This window comes from Wyeomyia smithii, chromosome 1, assembly GCF_029784165.1.
Source record: "Wyeomyia smithii strain HCP4-BCI-WySm-NY-G18 chromosome 1, ASM2978416v1, whole genome shotgun sequence".
In the NCBI taxonomy this organism is placed as follows: Eukaryota; Metazoa; Arthropoda; class Insecta; order Diptera; family Culicidae; genus Wyeomyia; species Wyeomyia smithii.
The window spans coordinates 103,662,553-103,689,515 of record NC_073694.1 but is presented as its reverse complement, the minus strand read 5'-3'; the positions used below and the strand labels follow the sequence as shown (position 1 = coordinate 103,689,515).

The following is a 26,963-nucleotide window of genomic DNA, read 5'->3' as shown; positions in this document are numbered from 1 at the left end:
CGATACGATGGAAAAGCATTGCGGTGAGGTTGTACGGAGCGATATACACAATAAACAATAATGTCGCACGCTAGCCTGGGGGCTAATGCGGTCTCGATCAACTAGATTAGTCAAGAGAATCCGTTATCTATATTGCTTTCGGCACATTTTGCATGTTGTAGGATAAGCACAACGATACACCGTGCCCCAGTGCTGAGTCGAGAAAATTTACAGCTCGAAAAGATCCTCGACTCGATTGGGAATCGAACCCGATTGCACAACAGATCTTTCAAATACCTACCCTATCAACTATTGATGGTAGTATAGAGGACTACCATGGTTACAACGGGTACCGGGGAATCAGGGTTTGATTCCGGAGAGGGAGCCTGAGAAATGGCTACCACATCCAAGGAAGGCAGCAGGCGCGTAAATTACCCAATCCCGGCTCGGGGAGGTGGTGACGAGAAATAACAATATAAGGCTCTTGTATGATGTCTTATGATTGGAATGAGTTGAGCATAAATCCTTCAACAAGGATCAAGTGAAGGGCAAGTCTGGTGCCAGCAGCCGCGGTAATTCCAGCTCCACTAGCGTATATTAAAATTGTTGCGGTTAAAACGTTCAAAGTTTATTCTTGTCCAACACGGGTGCTACATCGGATAATGATCGTAGGTCACTGGATTGCTGCGACTATAAGACAGGGTGTGCGGTGCATTTGCAGGCCGGTGTGCGTTTGCGCGTGCATCGCGTTCACCCGCCGTTCAGTGGCGTCTGATGCCTTTCATCGGGTGTTGGCGTTTCCCACAAGCCCAGCTGCTATTACATTGAACAAATTAGAGTGCTCAAAGCAGGCTACTACTATGGCCGTGAATAATCTTGCATGGAATAATGGAATATGACCTCGGTCTGAATATTCGTTGGTTTGTGATACAGATCAAGAGGTAATGATTAACAGAAGTAGTTGGGGGCATCAGTATTACGGCGCGAGAGGTGAAATTCGTAGACCGTCGTAGGATTAGCTAAAGCAAAAGCATTTGCCATGGATGCTTTCATTAATCAAGAATGAAAGTTAGAGGATCGAAGGCGATAAGATACCGCCCTAGTTCTAACCGTAAACTATGCCAATTAGCAATTGGGAGACGCTACATTTTGGTGCTCTCAGTAGCTTCCGGGAAACCAAAATCAGGTTCCGGGGGAAGTATGGTTGCAAAGTTGAAACTTAAAGGAATTGACGGAAGGGCACCACCAGGAGTGGAGCCTGCGGCTTAATTTGACTCAACACGGGAAACCAGGTCCGAACTTATTGAGGCAAGACAGATTAGAAGCTCTTTCTCAACGATAAGGGTAGTGGTGCATGGCCGTTATTAGTTCGTGGAGTGATTTGTCTGGTTAATTCCGGTAACGAACGTGACTAAATCAATTAAATATAACGTTGTCAGTAGTCATATGACGATCCCGTTCGGTTGGACCCGGTTTCGCGGTGGTGGTCGGTCTTCCGGTCGGTCTGATCCGTGAGGTCATCGGTGCTTTCGACCGACGGTGTAGTATGACCTGATAATACGTCAACTTCTCGAGGTTGACTTCTACTTAATGGGATGCTTTGTGTTCAGCAAAATGAGATTGAGCGATAACAGGTCTGTGATGCCCTTAGATGTTCTGGGCTGCACGCGCGCTACAATGTGAGCAGCAGCGTGTACCCTATCCCGAAAGGGACGGGAAATCACTGAAATGCTCATTTAGTCGGGATTATGGATTGAAACGGTCCATATGAACCTGGAACTCCCAGTAAGTGCTGGTCATTAGCTAGCGTTGATTACGTCCCTGCCCTTTGTACACACCGCCCGTCGCTACTACCGATGGATAATTTAGTGAGGTCTCTGGAAGTGAACATTTGTTGGTCCCTCGCGGATTGCATTTGACTCGCTGAAGTTGACCGAACTTGACGATTTAGAGGAAGTAAAAGTCGAAACAAGGTTTTCGTAGGTGCGGAAGAATCATTACTGATGCATATCGTGCGAATCGACTGGCCATAGGACTCAAGTACGTGGGTCCACTGCGCGTGCGCTTCCCGTGCGCGTCGCGTAGAAACAATCACGTCCTACCATTGAGTGTTTTGCTCTTTACTACTGTCATCGTGCGCTTGATTTGCCTGCCTGTGCGCACGGGTGGCACGGGCCATCGTTAGTCTCTCTCGGCGTATGGTAGTGGTCCCATGCGAAATCCGTTTCAGACTAGTGGTGCGAGCCGGAGGCACAGTGCGCAATTTTTTTTATGTTTTGATATGTTTTGTGCTATTGTTGATATTTTGCGAAAAAACCCCAGGCAGGAGATCACTCGGCTCGTGGATCGATGAAGACCGCAGCTAAATGCGCGTCAGAATGTGAACTGCAGGACACATGAACACCGACTAGTTGAACGCATATTGCATATTATACACCCAGTATGATGTACACATTTTTGAGTGCCTATATTTATCGATGCAACTATACGTGTACCTTCCGCACGTATGCGTAGTGATGTTTTTCTACCTTTATTGGTGGTAAAACATTGAAGATCATTGTGCTCGCCCACAATGCCGATATGTACAACCGTTACCCAAGTGTGGCAACTTGCCGGTTGCTGCGTCTAGGTAGTACAGTACGGCAAATAATCTATAAGTAGGCCTCAAATAATGTGTGACTACCCCCTGAATTTAAGCATATTAATAAGGGGAGGAAAAGAAACTAACAAGGATTCCCCGAGTAGCTGCGAGCGAAACGGGTGGAGCGTAGAGGCGATACCCGGTGCGGTGTCTGCCTGGTTCCGTGTACTGGAAATTTTGTCATCTGCCATAATCATAATCAGTCCTGATTCAAGTTCAACTTGAACGTGGCTTTTACTCCCATAGAGGGTGATAGGCCCGTAGAACGGCGCTGATGTTGGAAAATTGTTCCATGGAGTTGTGTTGCTCGATGGTGCAGCACCAAGTGGGAGGTAAACTCCTAAAGCTAAATATCACCACAAGACCGATAGCGAACAAGTACCGTGAGGGAAAGTTGAAAAGCACTCTGAATAGAGAGTCAAAAAGTACGTGAAACTGCCTAGGGCTCAAGCCCGTTGAACTCGATTATCCGAGGCGGAGATATTCACCTGTGGCTGGGCCGGGCCCACCCGGTTCGCCCCGGGGAATTTATCTCCTACCACAAGAGGACATTGCGATCCATTACAAACAGCTTGTAGCCCCCGTGGCAGCAAATCGGGTCCGACAGGTTGCCCCTAGGTGCTGGTTGTTAGTTCCACCGTAGCGACGTTCAGTAGGCCTTCAGGCCTACGTCGCGAGCCGGAGCCTAACGCACGTGGTGTGCAGTCAGACACGTGATGGACCCTACGCGTGACACCGTCCTGTATGCCTTCTTGCATAATCCAATAACACCGTCCTGCATGCTTTCATGCATACACACTCCGGTTTTTGGTTATGGCGGACTGTCGATCGGCAATGAGCAAATCGAGGTACCTTCGGGACCCGTCTTGAAACACGGACCAAGAAGTCTATCTTGCGCGCAAGCCAATGGTGAGCCGCGTGCCCCTCCCGGGTGCGCTGGTGTTTTTATGAACAACCAAAGGCGTAAAAAACATAACTCACTCGTTGTGCGGGATTACGGACGAGACTACCTGCTCGTCCCTCCATCCCCGGGTGTTATAAACGGCATGCAGTTGGCGGGAAACACGTGTTCGCGCGCGCCTTCCCGCCACCGTGCCATAACATACCGCGAGTGTGCAGGATGTGACCCGAAAGATGGTGAACTATGCCTGATCAGGTTGAAGTCAGGGGAAACCCTGATGGAAGACCGAAGCAGTTCTGACGTGCAAATCGATTGTCAGAATTGGGCATAGGGGTGAAAGACCAATCGAACCATCTAGTAGCTGGTTCCCTCCGAAGTTTCCTTCAGGATAGCTGGAGCACGCAACGTTTCGGATCCTATTCTTATCTGGTAAAGCGAATGATTAGAGGCCCAAAGTTCGAAATGATCTTAACCGATTCTCAAACTATAATTGAACACGACGAGCGCACCTCTAGCGGACGCGTCCACTCAGTTGACGTAAAAGATATCGGTGTGCTTAGTGGGCCAAGTTTTGGTAAGCAGAACTGGTGCTGTGGAATGAACCAAACGTAATGTTACGGCGCCTAAATAAACGACGCATCATAGATACCATGAAAGGTGTTGATTGCTACAGACAGCATGACAGTGGACATGGAAGTTGTAATCCGCTAAGGAGTAATTTTTTTTTTTTTTTTTTTTAAAGGTAGCGGGGAAATCTGCAAACAGACACCTGAGAAGAGAACTCAGGGTGTGGGGATGAGACTAGGGGAGAGATGCTGGGGTAGTTACACTCGCCCAGGCACCTACTGATCCCTGTCCCGACCCACTAAAACCCCTCCAGTCTCCAGCCCTGGTCTTCCCGGAACGACGGTTAAGTATTACGTCGGGGAGTGGCTTTTGTGCGTGATGCACCCTCTTTACTCTTATAACCTCCTAGCTGGAGACTGGTAATTAGCTACCACTGGCGTGTTGGTGGTTGACCCGCCACACACGTTGCAGCTCCAGAACAATCTGAGAGGCGGCCGCACAGACCGCGTTCCAGATGTCCGGGTCGTCGCACATCCTCCGGACTAGATTGTCCGGAGTAGTGCCAGGCCCGCTCACAGCCATCATGTTGCTCCTCGCTCTTACGAAACGGGGGCATACGAAGAAGACATGCTTAGCAGTCTCCTCCTCCTCCACGCACTCGGGACACATGGGGGACACCGCGTGTCCGAACCTGTGCAGATATTGCCTGAAACAACCATGGCCTGACAGGATTTGTGTCAGGTGGAAGTTCACTTCACCATGTCGTCTCCCGACCCAGCCGGATATCTCCGGTATGAGTCGGTGCGTCCGTCTGCCCTTTGTGGAGTTGGACCATTCCCGCTGCCAGCGGAGCATCGAGAATGGCCTTCTGGTACCTCGTATGCCCCTCGTGTCACGTTGGTCGAAACACTCTCTGTCCTCCTTGATGGCGATGCTGATAGGCATCATGCCGGACAAGACACAGATTGCATCGTATGACACCGTACGATACGCACTCGCAACTCTCAGGCACATGAGCCTGTAGGTGCTTTCCAGTTTACCACGGTAACTGTTAGTACCTAGCGCTCTGGACCACACTGGCCCACCATACCTAAGTATGGACGAAACCACGCTGGCAAGAAGTCTTCGCTTGCTGCCATAAACCGCTGAGCTATTGGACATCATACGAGATAGTGCTGCAATAGCCGATGAGGCCCTCTTACAGGCATAGTCGACGTGACTCCCGAACGTGAGCTTGTCGTCCACCATAACCCCCAAGAGCTTCAGGGATCGCTTCGAGGTGATGGTGCAGTCTCTGACTCTGACCACCGCCTGTTGCTCCGATTTACGGTTGTTCACAACCGTGACCTCCGTCTTATGATGCGCGAGCTCCAGTTTCCTGGAGCGCATCCAGTCCTCGACCTTGCGTATACAGTGCGCGGCCGTCAACTCGACCTCCTCGATGGACTCGCCGTAAACCTCCAGCGTTATGTCGTCTGCAAAGCCGACGATCACAACCCCTACAGGAAACTTGAGTTTCAACACTCCGTCATACATGACATTCCACAACACCGGGCCCAGGATAGAACCTTGCGGAACTCCTGCGGTAATTGGGACGCACTTCTGACCCTCCTCCGTGTCGTAAACAAGTATTCGATTCTGGAAATAATTTTCCAGAATCTTGTACAGCGACACCGGTACATGGATGCTCCTGAACGCGAGCGCTATGGAGTCCCAACTGGCACTATTGAACGCATTCTTCACGTCGAGCGTGACGCAGTAGCGTATTCCCCTTCTCTTGCGCTGGATTGCTACCTCCGCCGTCCTGATGACGGAAGAGATTGCGTCCAGCGTGGACCTGCCCTTCCAGAAGCCGAACTGGTTGCTTGCCAGACCGTTTACACCCTCTGTGTACCTCACCAGTCTGTTGAGGATAATCCTCTCAAGTACCTTGCCTGCCGTGTCTAGCAGGCAGATAGGCCTATATGCCGATGGGTCACCTGGTGGTTTCCCAGCCTTCGGCAGTAGGACCAATTTCTGCCGCTTCCACCTATCCGGAAAGAGACAGTCATCCAGACACCTCTGCATGACTACTCGGAACAGCCCGGGGGCCGTTTTTATCGCCAGCCTGATTGCCAGGTTAGGGATACCATCCGGTCCCGGTGCCTTGCTCACCTTTAGAGAGCTGGCGATCACGATGAGTTCCTCATTCGTAACCATTGCCTCCTCCCCTGCCTCGACACGGCTGTCGTCGCTCACGGATTGGATGCTCGGCAGGTTGGCCGACCATCTCTGGTCTATGTCTGAATTACTGGAACGTCGGACGTGAGACTCGACCGCCGGAGGCCAAGGACTTGGCTCGTGGCGTGGAAAGAGTCCCTCGATGATACGCTCCAGCATCGCTGGTGATCGCTCTGCAGGCGCCAGCGCGCCTTTAGTCTTGGCCATTACAATCCTGTAGGCGTCACCCCACGGATTTGTATTGGCACTCGCACATAGCCTATCTGCTGGCCTTTATCGCACTCTTTAGCATCGATCTTGCCGAACTGAATGCTGCGCGGCGCTCTGTCCTCTCTTCTTCGTTTCGCGCACGCTGCATCCTCCGTCTTGCACGGAGGCACGCACTGCGAAGGTCGGCTATCGCGTCCGTCCACCAGTAAACCGGTGGCTTTCCATTCCTAGGTTGGCGAGTCCTAGGCATGGTGACGTCGCACGCCCGCGATAGCATAGCAACTAGTTGGTCAGCAGTCGGGCGGAGCCAACTGCCCCCCTCGCGCTCCCTTCTCATTGCCTCTTCGAGTACCTCGGCATCAAAGTGCGATGTCTTCCACCCGCGAACGGTCGGAGTGTTGGCTCTACCCGTCGCTTGCCGCTTCTCGTTGTTGTCTACACTAAAAGAGACCGCCTGGTGGTCGCTATTAGTGTAGCCATCGTCTACCCTCCAGTTCTTGATCAGTCCTGGGCTGGAGAACGTCACGTCGATGATCGACTCCGCACCATTTCTGCTAAATGTACTTTTGTTCCCAACGTTGGCCAGATCTAGGTTGAGCTTTGCAAAAGCCTCCAACAGGATCTGGCCCCTCTGGTTCGTGAAGCAACTTCCCCACTCAACAGCCCAAGCGTTGAAGTCGCCCGCCACCACCAACGGCGTTAGGCTCGTTAGCTCCATGGATAGGAGGACCATCTGGGTGAACCTTTCGGTAGACCAACGTGGCGGAGCATAGCAACTGCAGTAGAACACTCCATTTACCTAGGCAACTACGTACCCTTCTTCTGAGGTTGAGACAACCTCCTGAACCGGGAACTTGCTCGTCGTACATATGGCCGCCAAACTGGACCTATCCGCAACCCAGTTACCGTTTCCGGGAGGGATGCGGTAGGGATCCGATATGACGGCGATGTCCGACAACGACTCAGTGGCTGGTTGGTGTAGCAGCTGCTGAGCCGCGAAGCAATGGTTCAGGTTCAGTTGCGTCCCCCTACGCCCGTGGTTTCGCAGCCGGCTTACCAGCTGGGCACCTGGGGCCTCCCATAAAGTGTTTGGCGTCCTGTTTCCCGGAACATACCATGCACTTGGGAGACTCCCCACAGTCCTTTGCTTTATGGCCTGCACCTCCACATCGCCTGCACAGCTGGCTCCTATCGGGCCCCTTGCAGGTCCAGGACTTATGTCCGCCCTCGAAGCACCGGAAGCAAATGTCTGGTTGCTGTAGTATGCCCAGAGGACATACAGACCAGCCGACCTTCAACTTGCCCTCTTTCAGGGCCAGGCTAGCGTCCGCCGACGGTAGTCGGAAGGTAGCTACCTGGGTCCCCGCCGGACCTTTGCGGAGGCGGATTGACTCCTTAGCCACCTCCACCCCGCACTTCGCTTTTAGGGCTTGTGCAATGTCGCACCCCTCAGTGATTTCGTCCAGGTTTTTAAGCTGGAGCGTCACTTCTGAGGTGAGTGCCCGCACTTGCACCTCCTTCCCTAGGACCTTTTCAGCTACCGTTTTGTAGGTAGCCCCCTTGTTCTTGGCGTCCTTCCGGAGCTCAAGTATCATCTCGCCAGTGCGAGATCGGCGGATACTCCGCACATCCGCCCCCATATCCTCGAGCTGGGTTTCCCCCCTCATCTTCTTCAAGACTTCTGAGTACTTCGACCCATCCGTCTTGAGTATGAGGGCATCACCCCTACTCCGCGCCTTTTTGACCTTTTTTGGTCCTCTGGCCGCTCCGCCATCATGTCGCGTCGCACCTTCCTGACGCTTCCTACCCTCTACGGTAGTCCAAGGGTTGCCCGTAGCCTCCACCTGTGCCTTTTCCGCGGTGGACCTTGAACCGGTTGGCGTGTGTTCCCGTGGGAGTAGCACGACCAATCGTTTCTTGGTGTTCCCGGGGGCCGTTTCCCCCGGGGACTGCCTCGTTCGCTTAGCGACCTGCCCCGTGGAGTAGACCGACGCGAACGAGGGGGCGTCTGTCTGCACCTCTTTAGATGCAGTCGCCCTCCCGTTCCTGGCCGCTTTCTCGGCCGCCTACACCCGAGTTACGAGTTCTTCGTGCTCCTTTCTGGCTTCATCAATGTTGCTCCGAAGCAGGAGGAGGCTCTGCTTCAGGTCGCCAGCGATGTTTCGCCTGTTCGCCGAGAACTCGATTATGGCATCGAGTTGTTCAGACAGCGCCGCCACTCTTGGCCGCGTGTCCATGCACCTTTCGACGGCCTTGACTAGCAAGGGACCGTCTACCGAGATGTCTGGTGTGGACACCGACGGATTCGCCGGTTTCCCAACTCCAGACTTCGCCGCATCCGTCTCCGCCTTCTTCTGCGGAGACCGCTGGATGCCACCTCGTGCGAAGGGATTTGGTAACCCCTCCGCACCCGTCTCGTTTTGGTTCTTCGGAGTGTGTAACAACTCATCTGCCGAAGCAATTAGCCCTTAAAATGGATGGCGCTTAAGTCGTTTGCCTATACATTACCGCTGACGTACAAGCGGTGCCGGTGGGCGCTCGCTCGTCCCCGTCACTTTGAGACGTCAGTGAGTAGGAGGGTCTGGTGGTGCGCGTCGAAGGCCACTAGCACAGATCTTGGTGGTAGTAGCAAATATTCGAATGAGATCTTGGATGACTGAAGTGGAGGAGGGTTTCGTGTTAACAGCAGTTGAACACGAGTTAGCCAATCCTAAGCTCTATGGGAAACCTGATATATATTAGGCATTTAATAAAATACACACATGCGGTGATGCAACATCCACTAGTCTATATTGAGCGGGCGAAAGGGAACCCGGTTACAATTCCGGGGCCTGTTGAGTATACGTTTGCATTGGCGTGCACACCGGGAACGGTAGCGCCTTTGAAATCATGGCAACATGAATCCTTTCCTTCGAGACGCCAACAAGAGGTATCGGAAGAGTTTTCTTTCCTGTTTAACAGTCTACTAGCAGTCTACATACTAGCCATGGAAGTCTTTCATAGAGAGATATGGTTGGACAGGCTGGTAGAGCATGGCATCAAGTTGCTGTGTCGATATTCCCTTCTTGGACCTTGAAAATCGAAGAATGGGGCACGCAAACTCTCAACAGATTGTACCGAATCCGCAGCAGGTCTCCAAAGTTTAGAGTCTCTAGTCGATAGATTGATGTAGGTAAGTAAAGTCGGCAAATTAGATCCGTAACTTCGGGATAAGGATTGGCTCTGAAGACTGGGGTGGCTGGGCACTCCCGGCCGTCCAGGTGTGGCCGTGTGCACTCGTGTATGCGTGCCCGCTATGGTTCCCGGCTTGGGCTGCAGTCATCAATAAACAGTCAATTCGGAACTGGCACGGCTGATGGAATCCGACTGTCTAATTAAAACAGCATTGTGAAGGCCTTCGCAGGTGTTGACACAATGTGATTTCTGCCCAGTGCTCTGAATGTCAACGTGAAGAAATTCAAGCAAGCGCGGGTAAACGGCGGGTGTAACTATGACTCTCTTAAGGTAGCCAAATGCCTCGTCATCTAATTAGTGACGCGCATGAATGGATTAACGAGATTTCCTCTGTCCCTATCTACTATCTAGCGAAACCACAGCCAAGGGAACGGGCTTGGAAACACTAGCGTGGAAAGAAGACCCTGTTGAGCTTGACTCTAGTATGGCATTGTAAGGTGATATAAGAGGTGCAGAATAGGTGGGAGCCGAGGTGAAATATTATCTCTCCGGCGTCAATGAGATACCATTACTCTTACGGTTGTCTTACTTACATGATTAGGTGGAACAAGTGCTGGGGTTATTACTACCGCTCGGCATTCCTGTTCAACGTTCAGTCATGTCGTCATTTCTGGCTATAATGTAGAAGACGGAGCCTGTCGAGCCTCGCCGTTCCATGTCCTAGCGGGAGATTCGAAACGGGCTCGGCATCTGGCGTGCGTGGCTTTGTTGCTGAGTATGGCGATGTGTCGGTTCCCGGTAGTAGAACTCTGCTCATGAGCGGTAAGGCCGCAGCTCAACTTTCATACAGTACGCCAATGTCAGTTAGACATCTGAATACTCCAAGTCATGGACAGTGCCAGGTGCGGAGTTTGACTAGGGCGATACATCTCCAAAACAATAACGGAGGTGTCCAAAGGTCAGCTCAGTGTGGACAGAAACCACATGCTGAGCATAAGGACAAATGCTGGCTTGATCTCGATGTTCAGTACATATTGAGACAGCGAAAGCTAGGCCTAACGATCCTTTTGGTTTGAAAAGTTTTAAACAAGAGGTGTCAGAAAAGTTACCACAGGGATAACTGGCTGCCAAGCGTTCATAGCGACGTGACTTTTTGATCCTTCGATGTCGGCTCTTCCTATCATTGTGAAGCAAAATTCACAAAGCGTAGGATTGTTCACCCTTTCAAGGGAACGTGAGGTGGGCTTAGACCGTTGTGAGACAGGTAAGTTTTACCCTACTAGTGTATGCGTAGCCGCTGTCTTAACAGAACTCCTGTGCAGTACGAGAGGAACCACAGGTGCGAACCAATGGCACAATACTAGTTCGACTAGTTCCGGACAATGGTATAACGCTACGTTCGTTGGATTATGCCTAAACGCCTCTCCTCCTATAGGTGGTCGTTGATCATGTGGCCTAGAAACCTACAAGATCTGCTAGTGTGATTACCACGTTGGCATCTTATTGCTGCTCTCATCAGACAGAGCCCTTGCGTGGCGCCATACGACTAGTGTCTGAGATACTGGAACGTCGGTGGCGCTGCTAAGCATCAATATATGATTTCGATACCTGAGCCCCCTACAAACGATAGGTTTACAGGCTGAGAGTTGCGAGTTGCTGAGAGGTGTATGTTTCGATCCTATCAGACTACCCTTGTTTTTAGCCGAGCTGCAAGCCATCACGGGTCGACGCCTGGCGACCGTCGAGGCCATGTACGCGCTGTGTGACCACCGATGGGTGTGTGATAACATCGATTAGTCCCGGACCGGCAGCGGGAGCTTGCCTAGGGAGTGGTGGGGTTTCGGGCATTGGGCAGTCGATTCCCCGTAAAAGCCACGGCCACCCGTAAGCAGCTACGACGGAGCGAGTAGTGCCGCTCCCATCACCCAAATGCACTTACCTGCCTATTGGGGCTGATACCAGTAAGGTCCCAATTATGGTGTACTGGTCGCTGTGTTTTTAGTTTCTTGAGAGGGAATACGATTTTATACCACGACGTTGGGCTGGCACCTGCACCGAGCTCCCTTAGTAAAGTCGTGTGACAACGGCTTGAAACGGCGAGGTGGCATACGGCTGCAGGGGTCTCCGTCCCGTAAAACCTGACAGGCCTTCCAGTACGTTCCGCGGTCATTGCCTGATGGGAATCAGGCAGGAGTGGGATCAGATGCCCTTTCCTGACTTACGCCGGTCGGGAGGCGTCATAGTTGCTCATGAGGGGCTATGACGACCTTCACTAGCCATGACCACACTGCTCCGGCATAGGCCACCATGGGACCATATAGGCGACCACTCCACCATGACCAAGAATAGCGGATGGAAGGGGGACCCTTTTAACCAAAATGTTTTCCTTTAAAGTTGACGGAGAGGCGAAGGTAATGGATGGGGCGGACGGGCTAGTAAACCCGTTTGCCAGGCGGGGCATCGCCCGGTCTCCACCGAGACTGGCGGATGCCGATAAAGGCGGCGCACAGGTTGGTACACCTTTTGCGACACCGACAGGGGAGTTCCGAGTTGGGGCAAAGGCGGCCACGCCTAAGCCAGCACCAACCGGAACGGCGAAGACCGGCGGCAAGGTGGAAACACCTAAAACTGCCAAGAAGCGAAAACAGATATCTGGGGCTATGCTACTCTCTGCGGTAGAAAGCCACATGAACAAGTTCCCGAGCGTGGAGACGGTGTCCGTACAACTTGATGAAATACTCAAGTTTACGGACGAACGTAGCAACATATCAAAAGACTTGAAGCAATGTCTTCTGTTGCTACGTATGAACATTTGCAGCGCAAAATCCGAGCTTTCGCAAGCCCTTAAACGGGCTAACGATGCCGAAAGCAAGGCACTCGTGCTAGAGGCAAGGCTTAACCAGCCTTAAAAAGGGAGTGCTGCAGCTGTGTCTAAATACACACAAACAGCGGCAGCATCGTTTGCCGAAGTCTGTTCAACTGAACCGACTGGTAAACGTGCGAGAGGCTCTCCGGGGGAATCGGCCCCCAGGGCGCAACGAAGGCGGTTGTTCGGTGACAGCCAGAAAGCTGGCCCGTCGTCCAGCCGAGCAAAGAACCGGCGAGATGATCCTCGAACTCCGCAAAGAGGCGAAGGGCAAGGGCTGTGCCTATAAAAAGACGGCCCAGGAAGTGCTAGGCGAGGAGGTTCAAATCCGAGCCCTCACTCCTGAAGTGACTCTCCAGCTTAAAAACCTGCACGAGATCACCGAAGAGTGTGATATAGCACAAGCTTTCGAGCGAGAGTGTGGACTGGTAGTGACCGCAGAGGCAGTTCGTCTCCGCAGGGGCCCGGCCGGCTCCCAGGTTGCTACCAGAAAGCTCCCACTAGCGGAGGGTAACAAGGCCCTGAAGAAGGCCACGTTGAAGGAGGGTTGGTCGGTCTGCCCTCTGGGCACCTTCCAACAGCCTGACGTTTGCTTCAGGTGCTTTGAGCGGGGGCATAAATCCTGGTCGTGCAAAGGGCCCGACAGGTCCAATTTATGCCGCCGCTGTGGTGGCGCAGGCCACAAGGCACGGGACTGCGGTGCACCTCCCAAGTGTCTGGTATGCACCGGTAAACGGGATGCCAAACACGTCATGGGAGGCTCCAAGTGTCCGGCTGCACGGCCGGCTACTAAGCCGCAGGCCTGAGGGTGATACAGTTAAACCTGAACCACTGCTATGCGGCGCAGCAGTTGCTACACCAAGTAGCTGCTGAGTCGTCGTCGGACGTGGCCATCGTCTCGGACCCATACCGCATCCCAACCGGAAACGGTAACTGGGTATCGGACAAGTCTGGGAAGACGGCCATTTGCACGACAGGCAGGTCCCCGGTTCAGGAGATTGTGTCGACCTCCAGAGAGGGGTACGTTATTGCCAAAGTGGATGGAGTATTCTACTGCAGTTGCTATGCTCCGCCAAGTTGGTCTACCGAAACGTTCGCGCAGATGGTCGATCAAGCAACCGTGGAACTGACGGGCCTATGGCCGTTGGTGGTTGCGGGTGACTTCAACGCTTGGGCTGTCGAGTGGGGGAGTCGCTGTACAAACCAGAGGGGCCAGGTCTTGTTGGAAGCTTTGGCAAAGCTCAACTTAGACTTGGCTAACGTTGGTACAAAATGCACCTACAGTAGAAACGGTGCCGAATCGATTATCGATGTGACGTTCTGCAGCCCGGGACTGATCACGAACTGGAGGGTAGACGACAGCTACACGAATAGCGATCACCAATTGATCCGCTATGAGGTAGGCGTGCGGAAGCAAGCAGCGAGTAGGGCCAATATTCCATCCTTCTACGGCTGGAAAACATTGCATTTCGATGCAGATGTTTTTAGGCAGGCAATTAGATGGAAGCACGAAGGGGGTGAACTGCTCCCGGATGTGGACCATCTAAATTCGATGCTGTCATGGGCGTGTGACGCCACGATGCCTAGGTCTCGTCCGCCTAGAGAGGGTAGGCCACCGACATACTGGTGGAGCGATACGGTAGCAGGCCTGCGCAATGCATGCCTCCGTGCAAGACGGAAGATGCAACGCGCACGTTCCGACGAGCAAAGAGCGGAACGCGGTGCCGCATTCAGATCCGCTAAGGCAACGCTTAAGAGCGCAATCAGAGCCAGTAAACGAGCCTGTTTCGAACGACTCTGTGCCAGTGCCAATTCGAACCCGTGGGGTGACGCCTACTGAATCGTTATGACCAAGACTAGAGGTGCGCTAGCCCCGGCTGAACAATCACCAGCGATGCTAGAAACGATCATTCAGGGCCTCTTCCCAAGCCACGAACCAAGTCCCTGGCCTCCGGCTGACGAGTCACCACCAACCGTGAGTGACGGCAGCCGTGCAGAGGCAGACGATGCGGTAAGGGTGACAGAAGATGAATTGATCGAGATCGCAAACTCCCTGAAGGTAGGCAAGGCTCTGGGACTAGACGGAATCCCGAACTTGGCCATCAAGACGGCCATCAAAGAAGAGGCCTGGGTTGGTCGGGGCGGTCATGCAGAAATGCCTTGACGACTGCCTCTTCCCGGACGTGTGGAAGCGCCAGAGGCTGGTGCTGTTGCCGAAGGTTGGGAAACCACCAGGTTACCCATCGGCATACAGACCAATCTGCCTGCTAGACACGGCGGGCAAGGTGCTTGAGGGGGTAATCCTCAATAGACAGGTGAAATATACAGAAAGTGAGAACGGTCTATCAAGCAACCAGTTCGGTTTTCGAAAAGGTAGGTCCACGGTGGATGCAATTCTCTCCGTCACCAGAACGGCTGAGGTTGCAATCCAACGCAAAAGGAGGGGCATTCGTTACTGCGCGATCGTAACGCTTGACGTGAAGAACGCGTTTAACAGTGCCAGCTGGGACTCCATATCCTTAGCGCTACAGAGTCTCAGAGTGCCGACGCCGCTATACAAGATTCTGGGTAACTACTTTCAGAATCGAGTGCTAGTGTATAACACAAACGAGGGTCAGAAAAGCGTTCCGGTTGCCGCAGGTGTACCGCAAGGTTCCATCCTGGGCCCGGTACTGTGGAACGCCATGTATGACGGCGCGTTAAAACCAACACTTCCTCCAGGGGTGGTGATCGTGGGCTTCGCCGACGACATAACTCTTGAGGTCTATGGCGAGTCAATTAGAGAGGTAGAGTTAAAGGCCGCGCTATCAATACGCGTAGTGGAAGACTGGATGCACTCCAGGAAACTGGAGCTAGCGCACCATAAGACTGAAGTTATTGTTGTAAATAACAGAAAGTCGGAGCAGGAGGCATCGATTAGTGCTGGTGCATGCACTATCGCCTTAAAACGCTCGCTGAAGCTTCTGGGGGTTATGATCGACGACAAGCTCACGTTCGGGAGCCACGTCGATTACACCTGCAAGAAAGCTTCCATGGCTGTGGCAGCGCTATCTCGCATGATGGCAAACAGCTCGGCGGTCCGTAGCAGCAGGCGCAAAGTCCTTGCTAGCGTGACCACGTCCATACTCAGGTATGGAGGACAAGTGTGGTCCAAGGTGTTGAGTACCTCATGCCATCGCGGCAAACTCGAGAGTACGTACAGGCTAATGTGCCTAAGGGTCGCGTGCGTATACCGAACAGTGTCGTACGAGGCGGTTTGCGTCTTGGCTGGCATGATGCCCATCAGCATCATCGTCAAAGAGGATGTAGAGTGCTTCGACCAACGCGACACGACGGGTATTCGCAACACCATACGGTCATCTTCAATGGCCAGGTGGCAGCGGGAGTGGTCCAACACTACAAAAGGTAGATGGACACACCGACTCATTCCAGAGTTAGCATGCTGGATTAATAGGCGCCAGTAACCTTCCATCTGGCACAGATCCTTTCAGGCCATGGCTGCTTCAGGCAGTACCTGCATAGGTTCGGGTACGCCGAGTCCCCTATGTGCCCCGCTTGTACGGGTGCGGAAGAAAGCGCGGAGCATGTGTTCTTCACATGCCCGCGTTTCGAGCGAATAAGGTACGAAATGCTGGCAATAAGTGGGATGGACACCACGCCAGAGAGCATCGTGCGTAGGATGTGCGAAAATAGGGAAATCTGGGATGCGGTCATCACGGCCGCATCACAGATCGTTGGTATTTTGCAGGGAACCAATCGACGGGAAACCATCGATGTGCCCCAGTTAGTTAAAGGTTAACTAACTGGCCTGTATAGGCTGCTCTGCTACCCATAGAGGTAAGTGCGAAAAGCACGACGGGCCCTCTCCCCGAAGTAATGCCTAACGGCGGTCCCGGGGTGACCAAGGGCTTTAGCTGTTCAGCTTAAGGTTGCTCAGCATGAGTAAAAGCAGACTACCCTTGCTTTTGGCCGAGCTGCAGGCCACCACGGGTCGACGCCTGGCGACCGTCGAGGCCATGCACGCGCTGTGTGACCACCGATGGTTGTGTGATAGCATCGATTAGTCCCGGACCGGCAGCGGGAGCTTGCCTAGGGAGTGGTGGGGTTTCGGACATTGGGCAGTCGATTCCCCGTAAAAGCCACGGCCACCCGTAAGCAGCTTCGACGGAGCGTGTAGTGCCGCTCCCATCATCCAAATGCACTAACCTGCCTATTAGGACTGATACCAGTAAGGTCCCAATTATGGTGTACTGGTCGCTGTGTTTTAGGTTTTTGAGAGGGAATACGATTTTATTCACGACGTTGGGCTGGCACCTGCACCGAGCTCCCTTAGTAAAGTCGTGTGACAACGGCTTGAAACGGCGAGGTGGCATACGGTCGCAGGGGTCTCCGTCCCGTAAAACCTGGCAGGCCTTCCAGTACGTTCCGCGGTCATTGCCTGATGGGAATCAGGCAGAAGTGGGATCAGATGCCCTTTCCTGACTTACGCCGGTCGGGAGGCGTCATAGTTGCTCATGAGGGACTATGAAGACCTTCACTAGCCATGACTCCACTACTCCGACATAGGCCACCATGGGACCATATAGGCGACCACTCCACCATAACCAAGGATAGCGGCTGGAAGGGGACCCTTTTAACAACATCGTTTTCTCGTTGCGGGGGCCTAGTGTGGTTGGTAACGTCTCCGCCAACCACGCTCGACGCCTGGGTTCGAATCCCACCGCCAACATAAGTGTCGATGGTTGTGAGGTGGCGTGATCCACTCACAAACAACTCAACTGGTCTAGATTCAATCCTAGCCGACACTGGGTGATTTTCTGAGGCGAAAAATCTCTGGGATCACGCCTTCCATCGCATGAGGAAGTAAAGCCGTTGGCGCCGGTCCGTTAATAAACGGGTCGTGAGTTAGGGTCCTGGGTGTGGAGTCGCCTCCCTGGGCGTCGGTGATTGGCCACAACAGTGGCGGAACTAGACCGACGGAAAATAAGCGAGAATAAAAAAAAAAACAACGTTTTCTTTTAAAATCGATGAAGAGGCGAAGGTAGTGGATGGGGCGGACGGGTTAGTAAACCCGTTTTCCAGGCGGGGCATCGCCCGGTCTCCACCGAGACTGGCGGATGCCGGTAAAGGTGGCCTTTTGCGACACCGACAGGAGAGTTCCGAGTTGGGGCAAAGGCGGCCACGCCTATGCCAGCACCAACCGGAACAGCGAAGATTGGCGGCAAGGTGGAAACACTTAAAACCGCCAAGGAGCGGGAACAAATATCTGGGGCTATGCTACTCTCTGCGGTAGAAAGCCACATGAACAAGTTCCCGAGCGTAGAGGCGGTGTCCGTACAACTTGATGAAATACTCAAGTTCACGGACGAACGTAGCAACATATCGAAAGATTTGAAGCAATGTCTTCTGTTGCTACGTATGAACATTTGCAGCGCGAAATCCGAGCTTTCACAAGCCTTTAAACGGACTAACGATGCCGAAAGCAAGGTGCCCGCGCTTGAGGCAAGGCTTAACCAGCCTAAAAAAGGGAGTGATGCAGCTGTGTCTAAATACACACAAACAGCTGCAGCATTGTTAGCCGAAGTCTGTTCAACTGAACCGACTGGCAAACGTGTGAGAGGCTCTCCGGGGGAATCGGCCCCCAGGCCGCAATGAAGGCGGTTGTTCGGTGACAGCCAGGTAGCTGGCCCGTCAGCCCAGCCGAGCAAAGAACCGACAAACGGCGAAGCCACGGATTGGACCACCGTGGTGAATAAAAAGCGGCAGAATCGGAAACGACGCGCGAAGCGCGGTGACCGCAATAAGAAGCCGCAAGGGGCGAATAGGCGGAGCAAAGGTGACGCGCTCATTTTCTAGACGGATGCGTCTAAATACGCTGAAGTCTTGAAGGCCATGAGAGGCGAATCTAAGCTCAAAGACCTCGGCGCGGATGTCTGGTCAATTCGTCGGTCACGCACCGGCGAGATGATCCTTGAGCTCCGAAAGGATGCGAAAAACAAGGGCGCTTCCTACAAGGCGGTAGCCGAGCAGGTCCTCGGCAAGGAGGTGCAGGTTCGGGCACTCACCTCGGAGGTGACTCTCCAGCTTAAAAACCTGGACGAAATCACCGAGGGGTGTGACATTGCGCTAGCCCTCAAGGAGAAGTGTGCGGTAGGGATGGCCACTGAGTCAATCCGCCTCCGGAAGGGTCCAGCGGGAACCCAGGTGGCTACCTTCCGGTTAGCGTCAGCGGACGCGAACCTGGCACTTAAGGAAGGCAAGCTGAAGGTCGGCTGGTCAGTATGCCCCCTGGGTATACTGCAGCCACTGGACGTTTGCTTCCGGTGCTATACCAAGCAGCCACTGAGTCGCTGTCGGACATCGCCATTGTATCGGACCCTTACCGCATCCCTCCAGCAAACGGTAACTGAGTTGCGGATAGGTCCAGTATGGCGGCCATTTGGACGATGGGCAGGTTCCCGGTTCAGAAGGTTGTTTCAACCTCAGAAGAAGGGTACGCGGTTGCCAAGGTGAACGGAGTATTCTACTGCAGTTGCTATGCTCCGCCAAGTTGGTCTACCGAAAGGTTCGCCCAGATGGTCGACCGGTTAGCCATGGAGCTAAGGGGCCCAACACCGTTGGTGGTGGCAGGCGACTTCAACGCTTGGGCTGTCGAGTGGGGGAGTTGCTCCACGAACCAGAGAGGTCAGATCTTGATGGAAGCTTTGGCAAAGCTCAACCTAGATCTGGCCAATATTAGGTCCAAAAGTACATACAGCAGAAATGGCGCGGAGTCGATCATCGACGTGACGTTCTCCAGCCCAGGACTGATCATGAACTGGAGAGTAGACGATGGCTACACCAATAGCGACCATCAGACGGTCTGCTATAGTGTAGACAACAACAAGAGGCGGCAAGCGACGAGTAGGGCCAACACTCCGTTCGCCCGCGGGTGGAAGACATCGCATTTCGATGCCGGGGTATTCGAAGAGGCAATGAGACGAGAGCGCGAGGGTGGCAGTCGGCTTCGCCCGACGCCCGACCAACTAGTTGCTATGCTATCTAGGGCGTGCGACGCCACCATGCCTAGGACTCGCCAACCTAGGAATGGGAAGGCACCGGTCTATTGGTGGACTGACGAGATAGCGGACCTTCGCAGTGCGTGCCTCCGTGCGAGACGGAGGATGCAGCGTGCGCGAACAGATGAACAGAGGACAGAGCGCCGCGCAGCATTCAGTTCTGCCAGATCGACGCTGGAGAGTGCGATTAAGGCCAGTAAGAGGGCCTGTTTCGATTGGCTATGCGCGAGTGCCAATACGAACCCGTGGGGTGACGCCTACAGGATCGTAATGGCCAAGACCAAAGGCGCGCTGGCGCCTGTAGAGCGATCACCAGCGATGCTGGAGCGAATCATCGAGGGACTCTTTTCGTGCCACGAGCCAAGTCCTTGGCCTCCGGCGTTCGAGTCTCACGTCCGACGTTCCAGTATCTCAGACACAGACCAGGGAGGGTCGGCCAACCTGCCGAGCATCCAATCCGTGGGCGACGACAGCCGTGTCGAGGTTCAGGAGGAGGCAAGGGTTACGAATGAGGAACTCATCGTGATCGCCAGCTCTCTAAAGGTGAGCAAGGCACCGGGACCGGATGGTATCCCTAACCTGGCAATCAGGCTGGCGATAAAAACGGCCCCCGGGCTGTTCCGAGTAGTCATGCAGAGGTGTCTGGATGACTGTCTCTTTCCGGATAGGTGGAAGCGGCAGAAATTGGTCCTACTGCCGAAGGCTGGGAAACCACCAGGTGACCCATCGGCATATAGGTCTATCTGCCTGCTAGACACGGCAGGCAAGGTACTTGAGAGGATTATCCTCAACAGACTGGTGAGGTACACAGAGGGTGTAAACGGTCTGGCAAGCAACCAGTTCGGCTTCTGGAAGGGCAGGTCCACGCTGGATGCCATCGCCTCCGTCACCAAGACGGCGGAGATAGCACTCCAGCGCAAGAGAAGGGGAACACGCTATTGCGCAATCGTCACGCTTGACGTGAAGAATGCGTTCAATAGCGCCAGTTGGGACTCCATAGCGCTCGCGCTCAGGAGCATCCATGTACCGGTGTCGCTGTACAAGATTCTGGAAAATTATTTCCAGAATCGAGTACTGGTTTACAACACAGGAGGGTCAGAAGTGCGTTTCAATCACCACAGGGGTTCCGCAAGGTTCAATCCTGGGTCCGGTGTTGTGGAACGTCATGTATGACGGGGTGTTGAAACTAAAGTTTCCTGTAGGGGTTGTGATCGTCGGCTTTGCAGACGACATAACGCTAGAGGTTTACGGCGAGTCGATCGAAGAGGTCGAGTTGACGACTGCGCATTGCATAAGGAAGGTCGAGGACTGAATGCGCTCCAGGAAACTGGAGCTCGCGCACCATAAGACGGAGGTCACGGTTGTGAACAACCGTAAATCGGAGCAACAGGCGGTGGTCAGAGTCGGAGACTGCACCATCACCTCAATGCGATCGTTGAAGCTCTTGGGGGTTATGGTCGACGACAAGCTCACGTTCGGGAGCCACGTCGACTATGCCTGTAAGAGGGCCTCATCGGCTATTGCAGCACTATCTCGTATGATGTCCAATAGCTCAGCGGTCTATGGCAGCAAGCGAAGACTTCTTGCCAGCGTGGTTTCGTCCATACTTTGGTATGGTGGGCCAGTATGGTCCAGAGCGCTAGGTACTAACAGTTACCGCGGTAAACTGGAAAGTACCTACAGGCTAATGTGCCTACGAGTTGTGAGTGGGTATCGTACGGTGTCATACGATGCAATCTGTGTCTTGTCCGGCATGATGCCTATCAGCATCGTCATCAAGGAGGACAGAGAGTGTTTCGACCAACGTGACACAAGGGGCATACGAGGCACCAGAAGGTCATTCTCGATGCTCCGTTGGCAGAGGGAATGGTATAATTCCACAAAGGGCAGATGGACGCACCGACTCATACCGGAGATATCCGGCTGGGTCAGGAGGCGACATGGCGAGGTGAACTTCCTCCTGACACAGATCCTGTCAGGCCATGGTTGCTTCAGGCAATATCTGCACAGGTTCGGGCACGCTGGGTCCCCCATATGTCCCGAGTGCGTGGAAGAGGAGGAGACTGCAGAGCATGTCTTCTTCGTATGCCCCCGTTTCGTAAGAGCGCGGAGCAACATGATGGCTGTGAGCGGGCCTGGAACTACTCCGGACAATCTAACCCGGAGGATGTGCGACGACCCGGACATCTGGAACGCGGCCTGTGCGGCCGCCTCCCAGATTGTCCTGAAGCTACAACGTGTGTGGCGGGTCAATCACCAACACGCCAGTGGTAGCTAACTACCAGTCTCTAGGTAGTTAGCTAGGAGGTTATAAGAGTAAAGGTTTGTTCACGCACAAAAGCCACTTCCCGACGTAATACTTAACCGTCGTTCCGGGAAGAACAGGGCTGGAGACTGGAGGGGTTGTAGTGGGCGGGGACAAGGATCAGTAGGTGTCTGGGGGAGTGTAACTACCCCAGCATCTCTCCCCTAGTCTCATCCCCACACCCTGAGTTCTCTTCTCAGGTGTCTGTTTGCAGATTTCCCCGCCACCTTTGAAAAAAAAAAATATGTCCATTCGTCGCACAGCACATTCATTGAGTGCTTGAACGGTGAAAACACACTCACGTCCAAGGGTTGTAAGCGATGAGAGCAATGGGGTGGTATTGTAAGAAGATGAATGCCATTATCCCTGCAAAATTTGATTCCAGGTAAACTTCTGTTCAACAAAAGCGGGTTTTCTTTGGATACTCGTGTAAAGTGCCGGAGAACATCCAGATAAATATCTCCATTCATCCAACCTGTATTGCTCACCGCTCCAGCGCATCCCGTTGGACCACCATCCAGAAAGTGTGAATGGAAACGTTTTCAAGGAAAAACGAAAAATGGTGGCATTTTATTGTCAGTGGCGGAAACCGCAAGTACCATCGTAACCAACGGGCCCCGATCTGCCGAAGTTACTCGACCAACACGTTTGACTCCACGGAGACTGACAACTCGTTGAGGTTTCTGAACCAGTCCACATAAGCACTGAGGAAGACTGTACGTCACAGTCGAAATATATATTTGCGGACTGAATTTCAATATTTAGTTCCAAAAAATTTAGTAGAGTATAACGGAAACCGATAACTATTTCTTTGATTGTTCTGAACTGTTGTCACTCCAGTCTCGTCCAGATTCCAGATGGAATTTGGTTCGAACGTTATATTCTCGGCTACTGTGCGTAGAAGATCGATAAACTTGCCCTTATTTGTGGGATTAAAAGCAGAGACTCTGGCTATGCTGGTCGACTCGGGTGAACGCATCGACAGGTTCGGCCTTCGGCGCAGAAAGTTCCGAAACCAAACAGGGCCTGCCTTTGCGTTCGCAATCCAATTTTCGGGAACCGGAATCCCCAGCTGGTTCGCGAATTGTGGTGCAAGCAAACGAATGTCTCTGGATGTTAGACCGAAGAACTTTTCCGAGCATAACAAGCAGTACTTTTCGAATGCCCGTTCTGGTTCCTCGTGGAGCACCGGTGGTCTTCCGCGCTTACAAATTTGCACATCCTTCATCGATATCGTAGGATGTAGCGGGTCCGCTTGCACCATCAGGCCAGCGTTTAACCGCTTGTGGCGAAGCAAGGTGGTACGGGGTATGCCATACTCTCCAGCAGCTGCCCGCAACGACTTGCCAAACTTAATGGCAATAATCGCCAACTTGATGGCCTGCTCCCGTTCACCACGTTTCACTGCCGCGTTACTCATATCGAACAGTTTGTATATCCAGTCGAATCAAAAGCAAAAGCAAAAAAACGTAATCGTATCACAAGTATAAAATTTGTACTGAAACGGTTCTTGCCACGTGTTCGCATTTATACCCAGCCGATCTATCCAACAGCTGAACAATGTCTTTTGTTGTTTATCAGTAACGAAAGGTGTCTTTTATTCTCTATTACTGACGAAAGATGTCTTTTGTTTTCTATTACTATCAAAATATGTCTTTTGTTCTCGATTGCTATCGATTGCTACACGCGATGATGACAGTCGATCATGCCAAGCACTGTATACGGGATGGTACATTACGTGCCGGCTACGTGACATTATCATCCACCGCACCCGAGACATACACCACAGTCCGGGTGTTTGGATACTCAGCTACACGCGATGATGACGATCGATCATGCCAAGCACTGTATACGGGATGGTACATTACGTGCCGGCTACGTGACATTATCATCCACCGCACCCGAGACATACACCACAGTCCGGGTGTTTGGATACTCAGCTACACGCGATGATGACGATCGATTATGCCAAGCACTGTATACGGGATGGTACACTACGTGCCGACTACGTGACATCATCATTCACCGCACCCGAGACATACACCACAGTCTGGGTGTTTGGATACTCAGCTACACGCGATAATGACGATCGATCATGTCAAGCACTGTATACGGGTTGGTACACTATGTGCCGGCTATGTGACATTGATTGTCATTCTCAGTAGCCGAGACATACACCACAGTTCGGGTGTTTGGATACTCAGCTGTCCGCGACGATGACGATCGATCATGCCGAGCACGGTGTACGGGAAGATACACTACGTGCCAGTGTTTTGTCTTCCCAGGTGTGCGCGAAAAACTGTCGAATTCTGTAATTATTATACATTTTCGTATTTATAGGTGGGTGTCTGAGCCTAAGGTTGATACCGAAAAAGTACGCCTTACTGACATCGAGCAGTCAAGTAGCATCGCAGCTAACCTTGTGAAGCTTCTTACGCTACCGTACCGTTGATACGGCACCACGCGGGTTCGGTAACCGGGGAACCGGTGTTGTACACTGCATGGCGAGTAGATTAACTAAAGTTATGGGTGGCGAGCCATACACCCAGGCGTCTATCGTCTTGCAGGGTGAAGTATGGTACTTTACACCGGCCTTGTGTAAGTACAAGTGGGCAGGCTGACGGTTGGTGTGCCTGATGCCTGCCTGCGCAGCAACGTACTGGTCCTATACGTTGTATGACGGTCAGATTAGCTTGGTTTATGGGCGGGAGAGCCTCACACCCAAGCGTCTACCATCTCGAAGGGCGAAGTGTGGTATTTTACACCGGCCTTGTGTAAGTACAAGTGGCGATGCTCAGGTCTGGCGTACCTGATGCTCGCTGCGGCGGGCTGTATACATATGTGTACATGGTAGTGCAGCGTATGGGCACTTTACATTCGAGAGGAAAGAGCATGAATATTATACGGCTACCACGTTACGAATGTAGCGGCAGTAGCATGTATTATTACCCCAACCGAGAATGCCGACCCACAAAGGTGTGTGGTAAGCGTCCAAAGTCGCCCATTTTTTTGACGAGTGTTATGCTTCCGATATACGGGAACGGATAGACTGCGTTTGGTCTTCGCTGATGTCCGCATTCCACGTATATCGGATGGAATGCGTAAGAGGTTGAACGATACGATGGAAAAGCATTGCGGTGAGGTTGTACGGAGCGATATACACACACATGAGTAATATGCGCACACAAGGCCTGCCTGAGGGCTTCATCTATTGGGTGAGCGAGTGCGTTGCAAAGACGCCGCAATCGATTAGGGCACGTCAAAGCGTTTGTGAGCGAGTTAAATTGTGTGATGAATTCTGGTTGATCCTACCAGTAATATACGCTTGTCTCAAAGGTTAAGCCATGCATGTCTAAGTACGAACAAATTTAATGTGAGACCGCATAAGGCTCAGTATAACAGCTATAATTTACAAGATCATTGAACTAGTTATTCGGATAACTGTGTAAAATCTAGTACTAATACATGCATAATGCAGGGACCTGTGCAATTATTAGCCAAACCAATCGTCCTCCGTGACGTGTTGAGTTGAAATCTGGATAATTTTGTTGATCGTATGGTCTAGCACCGACGGTAGATCTTTCAAATATCTGTCCTATCAACTATTGATGGTAGTATAGAGGACTACCATGGTTGCAACGGGTAACGGGGAATCAGGGTTCGATTCCGGGGAGGGAGCCTGAGAAATGGCTACCACATGCAATCCAGGCTCGGGGAGGTAGTGACGAGAAATAACAACATAAGGCTCTTGTATGATGTCTTATGATTGGAATGAGTTGAGCATAAATCCTTCGACAAGGATCAAGTGAAGGGCAAGTCTGGTGCCAGCAGCCGCGGTAATTCCAGCTCCACTAGCGTATATTAAAATTGTTGCGGTTAAAACGTTTGAAGTTTATTCTTGTCCGACACGAGTGCTACATCGGAAAATGATCGTAGGTCATTTGATTAATGCGACTATAAGACTGGGTGTGCGGTGCGTTTGCGCGTGCATCGCGTTCGCCCGCCGTTCAGTGGCGTCTGATGCCTTTCATCGGGTGTTGGTGTTTCCCACAAGCCCAGCTGCTATTACCTTGAACAAATTAGAGTGCTCAAAGCAGGCTACTACTATGGCCGTGAATAATCTTGCATGGAATAATGGAATATGACCTCGGTCTCAATATTCGTTGGTTTGTGATACAGATCAAGAGGTAATGATTAACAGAAGTGGTTGGGGGCATCAGTATTACGGCGCGAGAGTTGAAATTCGTAGACCGTCGTGAGATTAGCTAAAGCAAAAGCATTTGCCATGGATGCTTTTATTAATCAAGAACGAAAGTTTACTCAACACGGGAAAACTTACCAGGTCCGAACTTATTGAGGTAAGACAGATTAAAAGCTCTTTCTCAAAGTTAAAGGTAGTAGTGCATGGCCGTTCTCAGTTCGTGGAGTGATTTGTCTGGGTAATTCCGGTAACGAACGTGATTCAATCAAATAAAAAGAACGTTGTCAGTAGTCACATGACGATCCCGTTCGGTTGGACCCGGTTTCGCGGTGGTGGTCGGTCTTTCGGTAGGTCTGATCCGTGAGGTCATCGGTGCTTTCGACCGACGGTGTAGTATGACCTGATAATACGTCAACTTCTCGAGGTTGACTTCTACTTAATGGGACGCTTTGTGTTCAACGGGACGGGAAATCACTGAAATGCTCATTTAGTCGGGATTATGGATTGAAACGGTCCATATAAACCTGATATTCCCAGTATGTGCTGTCATTAGCTAGCGTTGATTACGTCCCTGCCCTTTGTACACACCGCCCGTCGCTTCCTCCGATGGATTATTTAGTGAGGTTTCTGGAAGTGGACATTTGTTGGTCCCTCGCGGATTGCATTTGACTCGCTGAAGTTGACCGAACTTGATGATATAGAGGGAGTAAAGTCGTAACAAGGTTCCCGTAGGTGAAACTGCGGAAGGATCATTACTGCTGCATATCGTGCGAATCGACTGGCCGTAGGACTCAAGTACGTGGGTCCACTGCGCGTGCGCGTCGCGCAGAAACAATCACGT

At 52.4% G+C, this 26,963-nt stretch overlaps 1 protein-coding gene and 1 pseudogene across 1 annotated transcript in view; both read left to right on the top strand.

Moving 5' to 3' along the window:
* The window catches only part of LOC129718434 (integrator complex subunit 7-like), a 1,119,499-nt gene that overhangs the window by 693,858 nt on the left and 398,678 nt on the right, over positions 1-26,963 (top strand). The gene's annotated exons all lie outside the window — the stretch shown is intronic.
* On the top strand, positions 2,294-2,446 carry LOC129719328 (5.8S ribosomal RNA; annotated as a pseudogene).